Here is a 20866-nt window from a genome sequence, read left to right as displayed (position 1 = left end):
ATGGGGAAGGTCATTAGCGGGCTTTACGTTGACACAACAGGACATGCGCCGGTCAGCCGGGACAAAGGAAGTGGCAAACAGTTGCGAGGGGAGGGATGGGGCTCACAAGGGGGTAAAATCAGAGGGCAACATGGCAGTGGTGCAAGTGGACGATATACAATACCTGAGGTTCACACAAGCACTCGAGCCAATGTCCATGTCAGTATTAAGTTGTCTAAAACACAATATTTGGTGTCAAGCCAGGTAGGGTCTTGGGGTGGTAGTACCCGGAGAGCGCAGGGCTAAGCGTAGGGAATATTTTTAGAGGGGGGCTCAGGATAGATTAGATAGGGGGGAAGGGAAATAGTTACTGTACAGTGTATGTGTCAACGATTGACAGAGGTGGTTTGGGGGCACTACTGCAGGCAAGGTGGGATGGATGGGTTTCATAGGGGAAGTCGTAGTGGAGGTATGCTCCCCTCGGGGGTGAACTGGGCAGGCGCAGGCTAGAGGGTGGGGTCAGAGAGAAGGAGACTGGGCCACAAGTGAGGTAACAGGTGGCCAAGGTTTTAGGTGAGCCTGTTCACGCATTTGGAAGAGTCGCAGAATTCATGGGTATAATGTATGGTTCCCCCATTGGCGCTATGTAGGTCCTTGGGGCTCTCCTGGTATCTGAAATTGCCGGGTAGGCAGGGACAGCCAGGTGAATGATTGGGTTAAGGGGAGCAGGCAGCAGCTGTTGAAGCATGCCTGGTGATATGGGGATGCTCAGCGTTATATGGGGGCCGGACAAAAAGGGGGGGGTGGGTTCTGCAGGTTTTAGGACAACAAGATGTCTGCAGAGCAGCTATGGTGGGCTATACATAGAGCATCAGTATTTTAGGGCAGCCCGGGTGATTAGGGTATTCATACCCTGCAGATCAGTGTATCAATGAATGCAGAAATGAGGGCTGGTGTATGTGACTGCGGCAAGGGAGAGCTGACCGTTGTCCTATACATTAACTGGGGAAAGCAAGGTTGGGGACAGTTTGTGTGCATATATTTACTCTTGTGTCTTTTCAGGTACTGTGGCAAGGCCGGCGACGGAGGAAATGTCCACATGGATAGTGGGCTTTCCGTTGTAAATGGTCGTTGCTTTAGGAAGTTGAAAAGGAAAAGTCGATTAAAGTTTGTTGGCAGAGGAAAGGTGGCATGCGTTCGCATGGATGGTAGTAAATGAAAAGTGCTTTTACTGATATTTCCCCTGGGAGTATAGGTATTAGGAGGTGAGTAAGGGGCTTTCCCCTGTTTGGGTAGGAAATGGTAAGTGTCTTTTTGGCAGGTAAATACCAGTGATGGGAGTGGCGTATCATCTGGTCAGGGGGTGTTTCTTTCCCAGGAGACAGTGGGGGGGGGGGCGAGAGGACTGCATCAGTAGACCACGCAGGAGAAAAATTATCAGGGACAAGAGGCTTTTGCGATAAGTAGTGTACTGGGAGAGTAGAACATACAGAGTGAAGGTACACTGCAGTAGACTTTTGCAGGGATGATGGGGTGCTTTGTCTCACGTTGGGATGGAGATATGCCTGGTACAGAGTAAGAAGATTATAGATGGGGGTTTGAACATTACAAGGTACCCTATGAAGCCCTAGTTTGGGGGGGTCAGAAAGTACTTTCCTGCCTCTGGCTTTTCTGGCCCCCCCAACTTTGGGGGTGTGGTAAATAGTTTTTATATGTTTACAGGTTAAGTTTATTGTTGGGAGCATGTTACTTCGGGAGCAAGCAATAAGGGGAAGTTGACACAGGAAATACTTAAGTAGATGTTTTGGGAGGTAAGTAAGAGGTCACAGGGTTAAAGTTCAACAGTTAAGGACTAAGTGGGGGTTTATAAATTGCTGTAAAGAAAGGAAAAAGGGGAAAAAGGGGAAACCTTAGGGGTGGGGGCAGGAGGCAAGGTAACTGAACAATTGTATAGTAAGGTTTAGTTTTGTACGGCAAAGGCCAAGGAACATGTTTGTGAGGTGCACCTGTCTTCAATAAAGTGGCCTTTTACACACATATAGAGGGTTTTGTGGTCTGTGCTGCGCCCCCCCAATGGCCCAATGAGAATCCTCATAGCATTGCTGATCATGCTGCTGGTACTGTATTTGTTCATGAGCCATTAGCAGACATCACACACATTGTAAACAGGCTTTAGTAACTATAAATATGTTCATTTTGGCACTGTGAAATCCACCCTGTATCGAGGTCCATTTTGTGACACTCCGTTGTACAGATGCAGAATGTTCAAAGGCGCGCTGGCTTTAGCTGAACTTGCTATAACAGCAAGGACTCGATTAATGACAGAATCACAAGTGCACGTGACAAACTCTTACTATGCGTCAGTGGCTGATTTCGTAAGTCAATATCCATATATAGGCAAATGTTTAATGTTGCTTAATGATTTGAAAGTATACCAGTGAACAGTGGAGTTAATCGGGTACCCATAAATGGAGGTTCAGTTTGAGCTGGAAAAATTGCAAATTGTGATGTTAATCTAAAATTGAGGTGTGCAGAGGTTTTACTAAATATTCTCTTAACTACTTCAGGCAGTTGACTCCTTTTGCTTTCATATGCTTGCAGAGTAGCAAACTTGCTTCCATCGCCACTTCAGCAAGTGCTATTTTATCCCTTTACTGGCGTTTATTTTTGGTTTTAGAATTCATGGTTAGCGCTCTAAAAGCTAAAATGAGCACACATTTTCCATAAATTGTTCAATATCTTCCTCACCTATGTCTGCAAAATAAACTGTCATGCTGAGCAAAGCGTATTTCCAGCACTAGAAGTAGTCTGTAGGTTTACTCCCCAGTGATCTATTATAGTTTCATCTCAGAGTTCTAATGAACAACTAGAGTACTAACATTCTCATTTCATCACAAAAATGAGGCAATACTGAGCGCCATTTTCCTGAAATATTCATACTCCTGAATTTAAAGACCTTCCAGAAAATTAAATGAGAATTGAGGTGTTAATAAATATTTGAAAATAGCTGGCTTAAAAAAATGTGAGGGTAGGAATTGGTTAATATTATTTATGGAATAGTATATTTTAAAAGGGCTAATAAATATGAATGACATAGATTCCTACCTAAATCCAGTATCCCAAATGAGCATCTGTTTACGCAGGCTACAAATTCCCTTTGTTGCTTAATACCTCCGTAATTTTACAATAATATTTTTGGGCAGACGGTGAAGGTTGTTTTAAATCTTCAATTTATTTATCTGGGACTAGAATATTTTAGGAGTGCAGGAATCTATTTACAGCTTTCATGTTTAAAAGGAATAAGTGTGCTTCAATAGGTAGTGAGATCTCAGAAAAAGTTGTTGTTTAGACATTTAAGTTTTTCTTCTTTTCTACTTTTTCCTACTCTTTCTTGTAAATAGTTGCATTCCCCCTGCAAAAATGTGCACTGGCTTCAGAATATTTTTCGTGTGAGTGAAATATCAGGAAATGAAAACACATGATATAAATACATGTTGTCTATAAAATGTATTGTTCTATATGTCTTATAAACAACAGCTTTAATAATTAATTATAACTAAAACATATTCTGAAATAAGTAGCATTGTAAACTAAACAGAAAAACAAAGCTGTTTTTTAAAACACAGTTAAAACCGTGTTTGCCTACACAACTTTCTCGGAACATTTGAAGTGTAATACAAGGGAAACAAAAGAAATGCTTACAGGAGCTTGTTTATTTCAGGAACTTCTAGCATCAGGGATAAAAAACAATTCTTTTTACAAATTCAGCCTTCTGCACTGGGATGTGAATGTCTGTAAGAAATTGAGTTACAGGTTGAGGGGGTGAAACCCTTCTCAGGCAGCAACTGCAATTGTCTCAAGGTGAAGTCACAAGCCAACCCTAAATTAGCCTGTGCTCAACTCATGGCTAGCTTAGAACAGAGTAGTCAGGGTTAAATTGGAGGCAATGTGCAAAGTATTTGTGCAACAGTTCAAACAATAAAAAATTAAAAAGTGAAGACACACCGTAAAAGGATCCCACACCAATTTAGTAAATAGACTAATTTGTAATAAATAAAACAATACCAAAATGACAAAAATCCAATCAGTAGAACCGGAGATATGCAGTGTAATAAATTGGGTTAATGGTTGAATGGGGTGTGAGCTCTGGTCAAGCAGCTACCACACTCCTAGTCAGGGTAGGGCACACGCAAACCACAAATTAACCTGTGCTCAACCCACTTGTAGCTTGGCAGAGAGCAGTCAGGCTTAATTTAGAGGCAATGTGTAAAGTATTTTTGCGACACTTAAAACTGTTAAAACACAAAACAAAAAGATCCCTCACCATGTTTAAAAATTAGAGATAAATTTAATAAATAAAACTAGACAAAAATGACAAAAATCCAATCAGTAGAACCGGAGTTAGGAATTTTGAAATAATAAACTGTAATAAAGCATCTATAAGCATAAAGTGACAACCGGTGATATCTGGTTGCGCGGGACCGGGTCAAAGTCAAAAGGTCAGGCCGACTGTGATGGAATGTGATTTGGATACAGTCCCAGATGAGTCCAGCTGACGTTTTACCTTCTCAAGTTTTATGTGCGAGTCCCGTTCGTGTTGGAGAGGGTCGCCCGGAGCAAGGCGGGCTTCGCAGGTGGCAGTTGGCATGTCATGGAGAGAAGGCCGCTGTTGTGGTCAGGCGGGCTGGTGCTTCATGTTGGTGATCCCCTCAGAATAACTATACGCTATACGAAGAGATGGGTTTGTGGTGGCTTGCACTGATTTTCTGTGCAAGTGGTGTGGTTCCGGTGCGGACTGACCCATTTGCGATAAGCACAACAGCTTAAAGTTTAGAGCTCAAGAGACACACCAAGGATCCAGAAAGTGGGAGGCACCAGCTGGCAGTTAGGAACTCACTGAAGATGGGTCCAGGACCTGTTTAGGAGCTTGTTATGTCCCTGATTCTCAGATCAAGATGATGGAGTTGGAGGGCCAGTTCTTCTTCCCCAGGAAAGAGGGCAGCAGGCAACAAGTCAGCACAGCAAGGCAGCAGTTCCTTGTAGAGCAGCAGTCCAGCACAGTGGCAGTCCTTGTAGCAGCACAGCAGTCCATCATCCTGGCAGAGAATCCACAGATCCAGTGGTGTTGCCTGAGGTCTTTCTTTTATACACTGATGCCCAGGTTCTGGAAGGCTGGAAATGCTTCTGGACAGTGGCTTTGAAGTGCATCGAATTTCCTACCTCCCCTGCCCTGACAGCAAGATGGTTGAAGTGACAATGCAGTGTTGTTAGGTTCTTTGTGTGGAGACAGGGAACCACCTATTTAGATATAAGTGAGGCTGGGCCCAGCTCCTCCCTCCCATCATGCCAGTGATGGCCCACCCAGGTGCACCTAAGCTCCCATTGTGTGTGGCTGTCTAGGAGGAATATACTAAGCCCAACTACCAACTAAACCCAGTCATGCGACCAGAGAGAGGCTGAACGGCTAAAGCAAGAAAATTCCAACTTTCTAAAGAGGCCATTTTCAGACTTCTAGTTTAAAATTCGACTTCACCATACTTTATCACAGTGATACTGAAAGTACGGCCCGGGGTCCGCTTGCGGCCCTCTTGACCTTTAAATGCGGCCTCTTTGGTGAACAGCAGCACCAGATGCTGTTTATATGCTAGCACTAATATTTAGAAAAAGATGTTAAATAAATGGGCAAGTATTTATTAACCTGCAAATAAATGCTTTTCCATTTATTTAACATGTTTTTGAACCTCCTTACACAATCCTTGATCCACACAGACCCCCTCTGGCCACCATGCTGGCATCAGTGTGGCCCTCAGGCACACCACAAACCATACTTTGTGCCCCCTGGCCAAATGCTTTAGGAGTTTTAGTTACACTTCCAAGACACCAAACAGGAACTGGTTACCTGCTCCCACTTAGAAATTATAGCTTATTAAATATAATAAGGTAACTCCAATGCAATCCTTTGGGAGAGTGCTAGAAATAGGCTTCCTGGTTGGCTGGGTATTACCCCAAGCCAGGTAGGAATCACCATTCAGGTCAGGGTAAGCTAGATATATCATAAGATAACCTGTGCCCACTCTCTGGTAGCTTAACCCGGTATTTGTAAAGTGCGAACTAATCACCCGTAAGGGTCTCAAGGCGCTGAGGGGCGTCCAGAGATTATGTGAGCTATTGCTCAGAGTCACATGATGATGAGCTGATTGGCCTCCGGCTCTGAGGATCGAACTGTGAGCCCTACTCTCCGGTGTGAGCCGCCCTGGCCGCTACCACACACCTCTCCCGTCTCCCCGCTTGGCACAGAGCAGTAGAGATTATCTACAAAGGCAATGTATAAAGTATTTGTACAACACACACACACACACACACACACAGTAACGCAATGAAAACGCCACAAAAACACTCTTGGCAGACTTAGTAAAATAGAGAACCTTTATCTGAGCGAATGGAGACCAACATGACAAAAATCCAATCAGTAGAAGTCGAGATATGATTTTTTAAAGATAAATGCAAAAATATAACTTAGAAGTCACTAGCGGTCAAAAGGTTACTTGAGGTCACAAGGGACCGGTGCAGACCGGTCAGGCTGACCGTTATAGAGGGCAGGCCGATACAGGACCCACAAAGGGCCCGCTGAGAATGTACCTTGGATGGAGCAAAGCGTTGAGGCTGAGGGATCGATGCGTCGATCTTTTCCACGCTGTCAGGTCGCTGCATCGTCATTGCAATGCATTGGTTTTTGATGAAAGCAGCTGCAGAACCAACTTCTGAGACCCAGAACTTGGAGGGGGCACCTCAGGCAAGGGTAGGATTCACAGAAGGCAGAGACCAGCAGCAGCAGAATTGTAGGAAGCTTTTTGTGTTTTTGTGTCCCAGAGAACATAGAAAACAGGAGGCAAGCCAGCAAACCCTTGGAGATCACTTGGAGGGAAGGAAGAGTCCTTCCAGCAGAGGCAGGGAGCAGAAGGCAGCGGGGCAGCAAGCAGAAAAGCAGTGCTTCTAGAAAAGCAGTCCAATTGAGTCCTTTAAGTAGCGCAGCAGCCCTTCTGATAGAGGTTCAGTTTAAGATCCAGAAGTGTCTGATTTTAGGAGGTTCAAAGACCCAGTACCTATACCAAAAATGCCTGTGATGTAGGGGATGACTTCAAAGGAACTCTCTGAAGTGAATGAATGAGAGAATACATTTTATTCATTTCAATTGATTAAAATTGTTACATAATCGTGTGCGTTATAAACTTTCAAGGGCATTATTAGTTCTTAGTTGAAACATTGCCATATCATTTCATTAGGTTGGTTTCCAAGCACTGCGATTAAAATAAATATATATATATATATAAATATTGCATGATTAAGGCAGGTGATGCCGAAACGCGTAGCAAAGGAATACTATCATTAAACCTGTGGATTCAGTAAAAGTCGTTGGTGTCGGCGTCCTTTCTTTGGTTGAAGATGGGAGTTGGTGGTTGATATAAATATATATATATAACCTTTAAGATTCAATATAAAACCACAATATTGACTTTCCATCTTTCATTTAGACTGGGGCTGGGACTTTACTCATAAGTCCTTGCAATTGACGTACACATTTTGCTAGCCTTGCCAGTTCCATAGGGTTTCCAGATAAAAAAGAAATTCCATTGCTCCTGAGCAAGTGCGGGTGCCATATTATAAAAACAGTGGGTTTATTAAAGTGCAACATGCATGCATCAGGTTTGGACAGATGCAAATTAGGTGTTTCATGACGCTGTTTGCCTGGGTGGCCTTTTCGATCAGGTGGGCCAGGGCTGAAATATTGTCTAGTGTTAAAGCACCAGCCCTGAAAACCAATTGGAAAATCAGCAGTATTCCTTCGTCGTTAGCCCAATGTTGTAAATCGTGTAGGAGGAGGTTTGCAAATGCCTTTGCCTCAATGTCGAGAAGGGCTAGCATCCTATAGTTGGTGGGGTCGGCAGTGTCCCCGTTTTTGTGAATAGGGTGCAATATAGAGCCTTTCCAATCTTCTGCAATTATTGCAGTGGTCATGCAAAACTGTGGGGTGAGTATAGTTTCCCAGAACTTACAGTCCTCTTTGAATAGTTGTCCTGGTAGGCCGTTGGGGCCCGGGCTCCATTGCTTCTGATATTCTTTAATATTGTTAGCACACAATGGTCTACAGCGGAGGGTTTGCTTGCTTCTTCATTGAATATTTGCCTTGTCATAATATTTGTTCTGCTGACATTCTGCTGACTAATGCTCAATGAGAGTGGTTGATGGTCTGGCTGATTGGCCAACAGTGGAGTGTTTTCACATGATAAATCCATGTGTGGCTTGAAACTGCATTTCATCGGTTGTGGCTGTGTCCTGCTAGTGTGTTGATATATTGGCAAAAATCTCCTTGTCTGCTTGGTGCTAGGAGGCTGTGGACATATAGCCATTGGGATTTTTCGTGGTGTTTTTTAAAGTTCCATGTGTTTCTCCTGTGCATGCTCCTGGCTGACATCCACTTGTAATGTAACTCTTCATCACCCGTCTGTTTGTAATTGTCTCAGACCTCTCTTACTTTGCAGGATCTTAGTGCAGTACATTTGGTGTTGGCAGCATGCCCTTTCTTTGGACATTAACCGGGAGTTTGCTGACTTGCCCTACAGTGAATAGTACAACCTTGACACCATGTTAGGCCATTTTGAAAACATGTTCCCCTCTGTGTGCTCACTGTTATTTGTCAGCCAATTGTGTTTCCAAGCTGCATTATTCCACTTCAATCATTTCAACAACGTTGGAATTCTTCCCTGTCAGATGAACCCAGTATGTTTATGCGCTTGGTGTTGTGCACTTGCAAAGAGATTCCCGTGAGCAGAGGTAGATGGCCACTAGTCAGCAGCTCTGGTTTTGTGAACTCAGCTCCGTGTTCGTAGAGGTCAGTGCTCATAAACACATAATCAATAGTTGATTTGTGGCTATGCGGGAGGTGATCTATTGTGCCGCAAGTGGTGTCTTGTACAGACTTTAGACAGTGGAGGCAGATCTGCAAGGAAGTGCTGCAGCACGGCAATGCAAACACTTTGGCTGCGCCACGCTGCGGCACTTCCACGGCACAGGAATATTATTTAAAATAATATGTCGCATTCATGGTGCCGGCGCAGGCACTCTTGCATCATGGTGCAAGGATGGCTGCGTCATGGGGAAACTATTTTTGTGCAGTAAAGAGCACCTTTCTGCACAAAAACAATCACTACAGGCATTTTCCTCTTTCAATGCATGCTGTAGAATGCAGCACGCTTTGAAAGAGGAAAAAATGAGGAGAAATGAAAACATTTCTCCTCGTTACGCCTCGGTATGCCTCCCCTGGGGAGGTGTAGCATTGATTCGCATTTCCAGAATTACGATTCCTCGTAAATCTGGAAATGTTTTCTCGTTCCAGGGGTGTTGCGTGAAAACACAGACAGCAACACACATAGAACGCTGCTTCCACACAAAGTGCTGCGTGTGAAGGGGCCATATTTACAAGGAAAGGAAAAGTCACGCAGGATGGCTTTTCCTCTCCTTGTAAATATGGAGAAGTGAAATGCGCCTCCAGTACGTCACAATAAGTGAAGTACTGGTGGTGCAGGGGGCTTGTAAATCTGCCCCGGCGTTTCTAAAAAGGAGTTAAGCTGCTCCCCCGCTCGATCCCTTGGTAGTGTGGCTTCTTTTTCTGTTGCCAGGTTATGAGTGTTAAAGTCACTGGCCATTATTATACTGCAGTTTGGGTAATTGCTGAGAAGTTCTTCTTGTGTGTCGACTAGTTCCCTCATCTTGCTAAGTCAATGGTTTCCCTTACAGTTGAAGTACAGGTTCAGTAATAAAATCACTTTTGGTGACCCATTCATTTTCAGGTCTTGCAGATGGACGGCCTGGACCATGTCCATGCTCGTGGGGGACTTTGCTGACTGTATTGTTATGCCAAAGCTTATGTATAAAGATAGACCTGCAAATGGCCTTCCGAACAAGTTGTGCTTTTTTGCTGGAAGGTGACACTCTTCAAATTCTGAAATTGACCATGATGACAATAGCCAGGTTTCCTGGAGACACAATAGGTCCCCTGTCTATAGAAATTCAAAGGCAGCCCTGTTATTGAGCATTGATTTAAACTCGTACACATTCCAGGATATTACTTTTAAGGTCTTGTACATTCTGCCTGTTGGGCTGATTAGTCGCTTTATGCTAGGAGTAGTGTGGTTGCCATCCTGCTGGGTTCATCGCCGCCCCCTCCCGGTCATTCATTTGCTGTTAATTTTTTGACCTTTCAATAATTCTGCGCCATGTTACAGGATTTGTGGGTCTAAAGTATATTTTCAAATTGGTATTTTGTGGAACGCTTCTGCAGTTGTGCCCCTTAGGATGTATTTTCTCTGCTCCTGTGTAGTTTTTAGGTCGAGCCTATAGCTTTGCGAGTCATGCAGTATTCAATATGGCGTGGAAGTTTTGTGGATGCTCCGCCCACTCTCCGCCCATCTTTTCATTGATTTAGGTGCATACAGGCACATGCATCAACCACAAAACCGGTCGCAAACGGGCAGATTCTCAGAATCAGCCCCTTTGCGACCGGTATTTTTGCATTTGGGATGCATCATCCCAAATGCAAAAATCGCAATTTAAAGAATCTCAAAATAGCGATTCCTTAAATAGCGATTGCACTTAAGGAATCCCTAATTGATATTCCTTAAATGCAATGCATTAAAGTTTAAAAAATAGCGATTTCGCTACTAGCGGGAGCAAATTACCATAAAGCTGGACTTCATGGTAATTTGCTAAAACTGAGAAAAATGCACTTATTTGCATTTTTCTAAGTTTCATGTTGCGCACACACATGCACTTAGAGCATGTGTGTATGCAACATGTGTGCAGAGTTCAAATACATGGGTGCAATAGGGTGTCATTTTGACACCCTTGCACCCTAGAAATTGTGGGAGCAATTTGCGAGTACCTACTGGTACTCGCAAATTGCTCCCGCAATCTCCAATGCATTCCTATGGGCCTGGAGGCCCATAGGAATGAATGGGAAGCCATTCATTAATTGCGACTCGCAATTTGTGAGTCGCAATTAATGAATGTTAAGGAATCGCTATTTTAATAGCGATTCCTACATGCATAGGCTTTTGCGAGTCCTTAATTGCGATTCCCTAATATTCACAATTAAGGACTCGCAAAAGCTTTTCTTGATGCATGTGCCTGTTAATGCTGCCTTCCGATTGGTTTTAGGCCTGTTAGTCCGTCCTCATGACGGCCATGTCGTCCTTGATATCCTTCCATGGCTACTGTCCCCTTTACTTCAAACACTATTTTCTTCTCATGGCCTCCCCCTCAGTCTGTGACCTCTGCCCCCTCCCTGTCCCCCCCGCACTCCCATTTGTGCCTTCTTGCACGCCCGCCCTGCCGTTTCCAATGCAATAGGTCTCGCGTAATTGCGAGTCCTATTGCATTGCAAATGCTTGTTTAAAAATTTCACCTTGACAGCAACAGCCAACCATTGTTGTCTTGTGTAATGTATACCGCCGGATTGGTCAACAAACCTTACCCCCAAACTATGTAATCTTCTTGCACAGAAGTCACTGTAGTACGTCAATTTTACAGCTTTCGGTGATTTCAATCTCCATGTACATGACCCCTATTTCCCACAGGCCTCTCAGCTAGTAATGTCTCTCAAAGGAGCTAACCTCGCACAACAAGTTAATACCTCAACACATAGAGCAGGTCATATTCTGGGCCTAATTTTCTCCAACATCCCAACCATAAGAATTGAGGTCCCTCGATGTATGGTCTGGATGGACCACTTCTTGGCCCCCTTTTCTTTCACTCTGGGGAAAGCACAGCCGAGCAGGGGCAAACGCACGGTGCTAAGAAGAAACTGGAAAAAGGCTATGGCAGACAGCTTGGGCCCAGTACTTCTAGACAGGAGACCACTGTTGACTGGCAATCCCAACGATGAAGCTGTTGCTTTCAACTTATGAATCTCTTCTACCCTTGACACAGTGTCACCATTAAGATCTGTTAGGTCCCAAAGAGAGTTGCAGCCATCCGAAATTACTAATTCCATTGGCACCTTCTCGGAGTTTCGTCCTATAACCTTGCAGAAATCACTGACCGAAATCCTAAGATGCAAGTCTGGTTCCTCCTTGGACCCCTGCCCACCCAAGCTTTTAAGTTCTCTGGCTCACTTGATCAACCCAGTACTAAACCACATTTGGAACACTTTGCTATTTTCTGGCACCTTTCCAGATATTTGGAAACATGCATTCTGAAAAGTACCTATGATGATCCTTCAGAGTTTGTGATTTCATTATTTCCAGCATCTGCGAAAATGTTGGAAAAACTGGCACAAAATCACCTCGCAAATTTCATTGGTGCACATGACATCTTGCATGACACAAAGCCTGGATTCTGGTCAGGATACAGTAATAATGCTGTATTGGTGGAGGTGGTGGAATCTGTGAGAATGACTGTAGATGCAGGAGCTTCAGCTATACTGGTCCTTCTAGATTTGTCGGCTACGTTCGACACTGTCACGCACTCAGTTTTACCAGACTCAAACAGCTGGGTTTGCGGGAGGCAGTTCTCTCCTGGCTCCAGTCCTAATTCACAGACCGCTCTCAAAGAGTCTCTATCCAACCACATCAAACCGAACCGAAGCCACCGTGTGCGGCATACCTCAAAGCTCTGCCCTAAATCCTCTGCTTTTTAACACCTACTTGGTGCCACCTTTCACTCTCATTGCTACCTGGGAAGTGAGGGCAGTCTCCTATGCAGATAACACCCAGCTGGTGTTTTCATTCAAAGACCACTCTGTGGAACTTGTTTGCCAGATTTAAGGGGTGTCTGAAGGACATTGAGTGCTGGATGAAAAACAACAGCCTAAAACTAAATGCGGACAAAACGTAGGTCCTGTTCTTCTGTCAGGCCTCCCCTCCATCTGCAGGGTTATGGTAGCCAGCAGAATTGGGCTCACCGTGGTCAGCAGCAAATACAGCGAGGAATCTGGGCATCAAATGGGATTCAGACCTATCTTATGCGACCCAAGTTCAACACATTTCCTAGTCCTGCTTCCGGAAGCTATGAAGCCTAAGGAACTTTCTGCACTTATTGCCAGAGGAAAGCCGCAGGATCATAGTCCATGCTACTGTGACCTCTCAGCTAGACTATGCGAATGAACAGTCTGTACCTAAGGCTACCTTCTTGGTTGATCGACAGCTTCCAGACGGTACAAAATGCGGCTGCGAGATTAATATGACGGGCCCCGTTCTGTCATCATATCTCCCCTCATATCAGGTAACTCCATTGGCTCCTGGTAGCGAAAAGGATAGAGTTCAAGTCCCTGACCCTGGCCTTTCATGCCCTGCATGATAAAGAGCCTAGATATCTCAGGCATAGGCTTTGCCCACATCAACATAAATGCACCCTGAGATCCAACTCCCAGCACCTGCTTGGTGTACCTCGCTATGCTAAGTCCGAATGGGAGGCAGGTCCTTCACAGTGAGGACCGCCAGGTTGTGGAAATCCTGAACCTCTCATTTATGCTTGGTTGAATCAGAACATGAGTTCAGTAAGATCCTGAAGACCTGGCTCTTTAGCGAAGGCTAGCTTCCCTGTTGGCCCTGATCCCCCCTCTGTTTCATCCACTCAGAGCCCGGACACCTCTGTTTGAGGCAGATGTCGTGCTCTTTTTTTTTTTTTTTTTTTACAGCTTTATTCGATTTTAAAACAAAACCATAAAAGCATACACATAAGTAAATACATTTTTAAAAGAGAAAACAAACATTAAGTATCTTAAAAGTACAGATTTAAAACAAGAAGATCTAGTTCATGGAGATCCTAAATCTTAAAACTGCTTTTAGAAATTGGGACACAGAAAAAATAAGAAATTCATCGTCTAGCATTTGCAGTTTGACTAGTGCAACTCTACATTGCCTCAGCCCTAGTTTTATTAAAACGGGTCGGAGCAAATTTTTCCTTGGAGTAGAGTAATATTTGCAAAAAAGGATACAGTGAAGGGATGATTGGGGAGATACCTGATCGCAGGGGCAAGGGATGAGGTCCTTTGACCAACAATTAATATCAGGAAAAGTGACTAATCTAAAGAAGACATTTAGCCTAAAACGGGTCAGGAGCATACGAGAGTAGCAGCTGGGGACTATATTCAAATACAGCTGTAATCCTCGATTTTGGATAAGTAATTGATTAGCCATAACAGTGCTCTTCGATTTCTCTGCTTGCCAACGTTTTTCTATTAAGAAGTGCAGGCAAGATTTTTTAAGGTTCTTTCTTGACAGGTCCGCTAGATTTTCTGGGGAATCGGAGAATTCTGGGTGGCCCAGTTCAGTAAAAAAGGATTTGAGGTAGTTAAACCATGGAATCTTTGAGGCCCCATCGAGACTCAAACAGTCCTTGATTATATCCCTATTCAAACCTGTCGCTGTACCAGACCACACCTTGTGCCACAACAGAACAGGCTCCAGCTTGATAAGATCCGAGATATATAATATACCCAGTTCTTGGTGACAAACATAAGAGGAGGTAGTCCTAGGCACAGCCAGTAAGAAGCGGAGAAAGGCATTCTGGCAAGTCTGGATCTTTGAAGTATTTACAATCCCCCAAACTCCTGCCCCATACAGTGCTGTCGATACGCATTTGGATCTAAATATATCTAACAACACTGGTACAGGACGGCCTCCTACCTTGTGTGAGAAATGCTTGACGGCCCCTATGGCTCGTGAAAAAGCTAGTTTTCGCGATTCCCCTGCTGCTGTCCAAGTGCCCTTGTTATCAAAATTAATGCCCAAATAGGAGAAAGTATTGACAGTCAAAATTTTTGTGTTGGACAAAAAGGAGTTGCAATAGAGATTATTCTTTTTAGTGCAACACATAGTAAATGTTTTGCTTATGTTGATCTTTAGACCTCTATTGCCCATATAATCTGAGAAATTAGTAATCGATCTTTGAAGGCCAATTTGGGTCCGAGCCATAATAACAGCATCATCTGCGTATAAGAGGATGGGGATATAGGAATTACCTATTTTTGGATAATCCTGTTTGTCTTCCAAAAGATGGGATGCGGCTGAGTTAATATATAAATTAAACAAAAAAGGGGCTAAGATACAGCCTTGTCTCACTCCCTTACCTGTAGGAAATTTGGAAGTGCAGTCGCCCCGATCCCCAAAACGAACCCTGGCGCCTGCATCTCGATATAATTGTCTAATGAATGTTAAAAGATTTGGGTCTACTCCCATGTCCTGCATAATTTGCCATAATTTATTATGATTAATGCAGTCAAAAGCCGAGCTTAAGTCTACAAATGTGAGAAATAAATTCTCATTTTTGGCCTCGACATATTTGGCTGCCAATAATGCTAAATTCAAACCTTGCTCCGTCGTCCCCAAACCTTCCCTAAAACCATATTGGAATTGGGAGAGAATGCCACTTTCATCTGCCCAAGTTTGCAATTTACTAAGGATAGCTCTCCCAGCGATCTTCATGAAAGAGTCGAGTAAGGAGATCGGTCTGTAGCACTTAGGTGCATTACGATCTCCTTTCTTAAAAATGGGCACCACAATGGCTTCTTGCCATGTCTTTGGAAAGCCCAAGTTTGTGAAGCTGTTAAGGACATTGGTTAAAAGAGGGGCCCATAGCTTAATATTGGCTTTAAAAATGTCCACCGGTATTCCATCCGGTCCCGGTGCCTTACCTGCTGGGCTCTTAATAATAGCTGTCGTGATTTCATCCAAGGAGAAATCAACTTTAATAGGATAGGGCAAAGCATCCTGTGATCTTGAATGGTTTCCCCCATCTAGAACTACCTTGTGGTCTTCTTGATAAAGCTCCCGAAAGTAGGTCACCCATGTCTCTTCCGAGATGGCAATTTCAATGCATGCTGATTCCTTTTCAGTGAAAAAGGGGGCATTCACTGCTTTCCAAAAAGCAGTGTTGTTTTTTGTATAACATGCTTCTAGTAGGGAGTGCCAAGCATCTTGTTTAATTTGTTTTTTCCTTTTTTTGACTGCCTGTTGGTAGGCTAGTCTAGCGGATCTAAGCTCGGCCTTATCCCTAGGGACTTGCTTGAGTTGGGACATTAAGAGTGCGTGAGTCTTACTGCATTCTCTGTCGAACCATCTCCTATTTCTATTAGTCCTAGGATGTGAGGATTTTGTAAGTAGCTTTCCGATTTCCTCAGTAATATTAAGGAAAGCATCGATCACTTTTGAAAATTCTGCATTCTCGGTAAGGCAGGTATTAAATTCCACTTCCTTGGATCGAATTAAGGTTCCTAAGAAGGTTGCTGGTTCCACTTTGTCCCATTTTAGGGTATAACCATTTTTAGAGGCGAGTTCTAATCTATAGTTATATAGGTTCTGTACTATAGAATCAGTGGTACTTTTACCCGTCGGGATAGTAAAGGACATACTGAGTGGTAGGTGGTCGCTCATTGCTATCTCGCATCGTTCATATGCACAGATGCGGTGTGAGTATCGTTTAGATACTAAAAGAAAGTCAATGACTGAGTTACAGCCTCTTCCTATGAAGGTAGAATTAAACGGCACTGGTGGTGAGCAAAGTTCATTTGCAAAGCCTAAATCAAGGGAAGACAATATATCATTGAGTTGGTTTCCCCGGGAGGTGTGAGGGAAGTGCGATAAAAAGGAATCTTCCCTCTCCCCCATGTCACATATATTATGATCGCTAAATGGGCACAAAGAAAAATTAAAATCACCAAGCCAGATCACGCAGGTGTCTAAGGATGCGTTTTCGTCTATAACATTTAGGGACTCGTATAATTCATTTAAGGTTGGGGCCCATAGGTCTTTTGGAATATTGTTATAGAAATTAATCAAGTTAATATGTATTTTGCGGCCGATCGTTATGGATAAGACTTGATAAAAAGCTGAGACTGGTGAAAAGGATATCTTTAGTTCCTTTAAGCTATTAGACACGTAGGTGCATAGACCCCCTTTGTTTCTTCCTCTATGGGTATGTATTGCTGGCGTATGGTAAGTGCGGTAACCGTTCATATGTATGGGTTCTACAGACCAGCATTCCTGAAGACAAATGATCGAGTACTTTTTTAAGAAAGACATACAATGTGTATCTCTTAACCTGAGCGACAAGCCGGCGATGTTCCAAGACAAGAAAGTAAGAGCAAGACCGGAAACACCCTCTGTCGGTAAGGAGGCAGGAATAATTTCGCAGGGAAGGGCCATTGGTAAATTGTCTGTGTTTGGTGGAAGAAAATTAGTTTGTGTCTTGTCACCCATAGTGCTTATTAATATGGTTTCAAGATATAAATGACTTATTATTATTATAATAAAGGAGACCATTCGCCCAGTATATCAGGTGATTACCAGAGGTGTCACCAGCTGCCTGGGCCTCGGCCTGCTGCCACGGATCCACAAGACTAGGGCAGTCCCTCTGCGCATTACAGAACTCCTCCTTAGTGGGATCCCCTTTCTGCTGATGGTTGACTAGATCCCCCTTTTCTGTAAATCGACAGAGTAATCCCCAAAACGTGTCTAAGGTGAAAGTAGAAACGCAGACATTAGTCCACAACAAGTTAATGTTAGTTGCTGACCCAAAACCAAGCACCAGTGCCACTACCTCATCCCCGTTTGTCCCTTGTTTGCTCTATCAAGACTCTGACACACAGATAACAGCCCAAACAGAATCATTGACAGGGACCAATGCCCAACTAGACATCAGTACCACAACAACACCCATGCTAGGTAGTGAAGCTCACACATATTCAATGCCAGACCTAGCTGCACAACAAGGAACACTTGAACAGTAGGAAAGTCCCGCTGGATCCAATTTTAAGGATCCCATAATTAATCTCTCAAACTACACGATGTCCCCAGCAGAGAGAGAAGTACTTTCAAAAGGGTTGTCATTCGTACCCACAGCTGTTCCTGACACCTTTAATGTCAAACTCGAGCTGCAGAAGTTTTTTCAGGAAAATCAGATTGAAGTACCACTTCAGGAATAACAAGTATGATCAAAGGCCAGCCACCACACCTTTCAAACCTCCATCAACCTTTACTCCGGGCTCCTACCTGATGAGTGAGAAAATACTGGCCTATGAGATGATTGTTCTACAATAAACCATGGAGCTGATGGACGAAAGAAGATACATTAAACAAAACATTAGCAAGCAACAAAGAGCAGCGTTATCCTCACTAGGAACTAATGACACTATTGTTATCAAGGCGGCTGACAAGGGAGGAGCTGTAGTCTTAAAGAACACCACTGACTACGTGGAAGAAATAGAGCTACAACTGGGAGTCACAGAAAGCTACCGCCCAATACCAAAGGATCCAATAATGGAAATAAAATCCCTGATAGAGAAACTAACCATGGATGGACTCACAATGGGTTTCTTGAGCCAACCTGAGAGTGATTTCCTCAACAAAAAGGAGCTAAGGATCCCCACAATATATACGCTACCGAAGGTACACAAGCGCCTGGAGAGGCCACCCGGAAGACCCATAGTCTCTGGTTGCGGCTCCGTTCTTGAGCCACTCAATCAGTTCATTGACCACTTCTTGCAGCCATGGGTCCCCGAGACTAAATCTTTTGTAAGAGACACAACGCACAGTATCCAACTACTGGAGGGTCAACCATACGACACCCAAACTCAACTACTGGTAATTCTTGATGTGTCTTCATTGGACACCTCTATTCCCCAGGTTAAAGCACTGGACGTGGTCAGAGACACATTGGACTTATGCACCTAGCCTGGCTAACATCTTTTGGACGACTATGAGGAAGAACATCTGTATTGTCACGATAACACATATTTAAGCCAGATTGCTGCATAGAAAAGATATATAGATGACGTCATAATGATCGGGTCCGGTAATGAAGAAGCTCTCAAGGAATTCCACGATTGGCTGAACACCAGGACAAGGGACATCCAGTTCACCATGACCAGCAACAACGAAGCCATTGACTTCCTGGACCTTACTTTCCGAGTGGAAGAAGGCGCTTTATTCTGTGATCTCTACCGGAAACCCACAGAAAGAAATTTCATTCCAAAATTCTGGATCTGGTCTGACTGGGCCATAAATATTCAATAAAACCAGTTCTTTGTTTTGTATAACAACCTTAGTCATTACCAATCGTCCGTCAGCATCATTTTGCGTGGATACAATTTGTACAGATAATGACTTATGAAACAATATAGCAACATCCCCTTTCTTACTAGAAGCAGGAGAGTAAACAACTTGTCCCACCCACTGTATTTATAACTTAAGCGATTCTGCTTCATTGCAATGTGTTTCTTGCATAAAAGAGACCTGAGAATTTAATTTTGATAAATGAGAGAGTACCTTTTGTCTTTTGACGGGGTTTCCAAGACCACGAACATTCCACGTGACAATATTACACATGGTGACAGGATGGGTGTAATACATGTAAGGAGGTGATACACCTCAGGAAAACAACTGGAATGAAAAAAATACCACATATGAGATAAACAGAAGAACTATGTTATAGAACAACAAACAGCACTAATGGGCACATGCAATGAATTGAACATCATAGAATAGAAGGAACAAACAGAAAGAAAAAACAAAAAAGAGAAAAAAGAAAAAGGGAACAGGAATAGATGAAAAAGATAGATAGATCAAGGAAAGAGATCCAGATCTAAGAGGAAACAACAGTGACAGAAGCATGGGGTGCAACAGCACCGACGAGAGATGAAACGACAGAGAGGAAGATAAGAAGAGTAGAGCTATAAACAGCCATAGTGAATAAGATGTAGACAGGATACAAGAACCTTCAGAATGATGAGAAGAACCAGTTGCAGAACTTGTGGAAAGATTCTGAAGAAAAGGCCTCAGTTTAGTAGGATCAATAAAAGAACGTGTGGAGCCACAGACAAGGATGAAGGATACAATATTGAATATGCTCGTTGGATATTTAATGAAAGTTCTGAAGGAAGGTCTAAAATTTCTGACAGGAATTTCTTTAGGAAAAGAAGCATATCCGGACCTTCAAGATTTTCTGGCAGACCATAAAGACATAGGTTGTTGCGTCGATTACGATTTTCAAGGTCCTCAGTGTGAAGTTTGAGACGATGAATATCCTGTTCCAAAATCTGAATTTTAGTAGATACATCATGTAGGTCACTGATGCGTTGCTCCATATCTAACACCTTAGCTTCCATATTAATCCATCGATCTTCTATTTGCTGAAATTTCTCGTTAGTTGTGGACATAAAACATTTAAGCCCCTTCACCTCATCCAAAATTATGTCAAGAACAGGGTTTTGAGAAGATAAGTTGGTTAGGGAGGATCATTTTTGGCTCTCTTGGGCTTGGTACCTGTAGACGAGACTCCGACCGAAATTGGAGCTTCATTAGCCATCTTGAAATGATGCGAAGGGTGAGAAGTAATTTTTAGTAAAGATTTCAGTCTGCCCATATGCTTAGTGAAGACACATCACTAATCGATGAGGCTCCAGAGAAAAAGATAGCAAAAATAAGAACGTGAACTGGAGAAAAATTGCGTCATCCTCCATCTGCACTCTGACATTTCTTAACAAAGAACCAAGAGGAGACGACGTTGTTAGCATTTAGTAAGTCAAATGCCAAATTGTCAAGAGGCTAGAAGGTGTGACAAGAGTGTAGTAAAAGGGTTAAAACAATCATTTGAGTAACAAAAAGGTCAAAAGTTTAAAAAAGGTAGAAAGCAGCACCATCCTTGAGTATATCCATGCATATTAAATAGAATAATAGATATGTGTGCTGAAATTTGACGTAAGAAGTAACAAATGCATATGTTCCACATGTTTGGTTCAGGGCATTGAGAGTGCATAATATATTTAGCATTTACATTTCTTCTGGAGAATTATAAGTCTTGTGCCAATATTCCATGTAAGGAAAGCAAGTAA

The 20866-nt window shown here is 43.2% G+C and overlaps 1 long non-coding RNA gene across 1 annotated transcript in view; it reads right to left on the bottom strand.

Moving 5' to 3' along the window:
* The window catches only part of LOC146829619 (uncharacterized), a 431894-nt gene that overhangs the window by 26377 nt on the left and 384651 nt on the right, over positions 1–20866 (bottom strand). The window contains exon 7 of the long non-coding RNA XR_014962024.1: positions 19302–19415. This is a non-coding gene — a long non-coding RNA (uncharacterized LOC146829619). The remainder of the gene's footprint in view (positions 1–19301; positions 19416–20866) is intronic.

The sequence above is a fragment of the Triturus cristatus genome, chromosome 5_2 (genome assembly GCF_964204655.1).
Source record: "Triturus cristatus chromosome 5_2, aTriCri1.1, whole genome shotgun sequence".
Lineage (NCBI taxonomy): Eukaryota > Metazoa > Chordata > Amphibia > Caudata > Salamandridae > Triturus > Triturus cristatus.
Note: the sequence above shows the minus strand (reverse complement) of the source record. Positions and strands in the feature narration are given on the sequence as shown.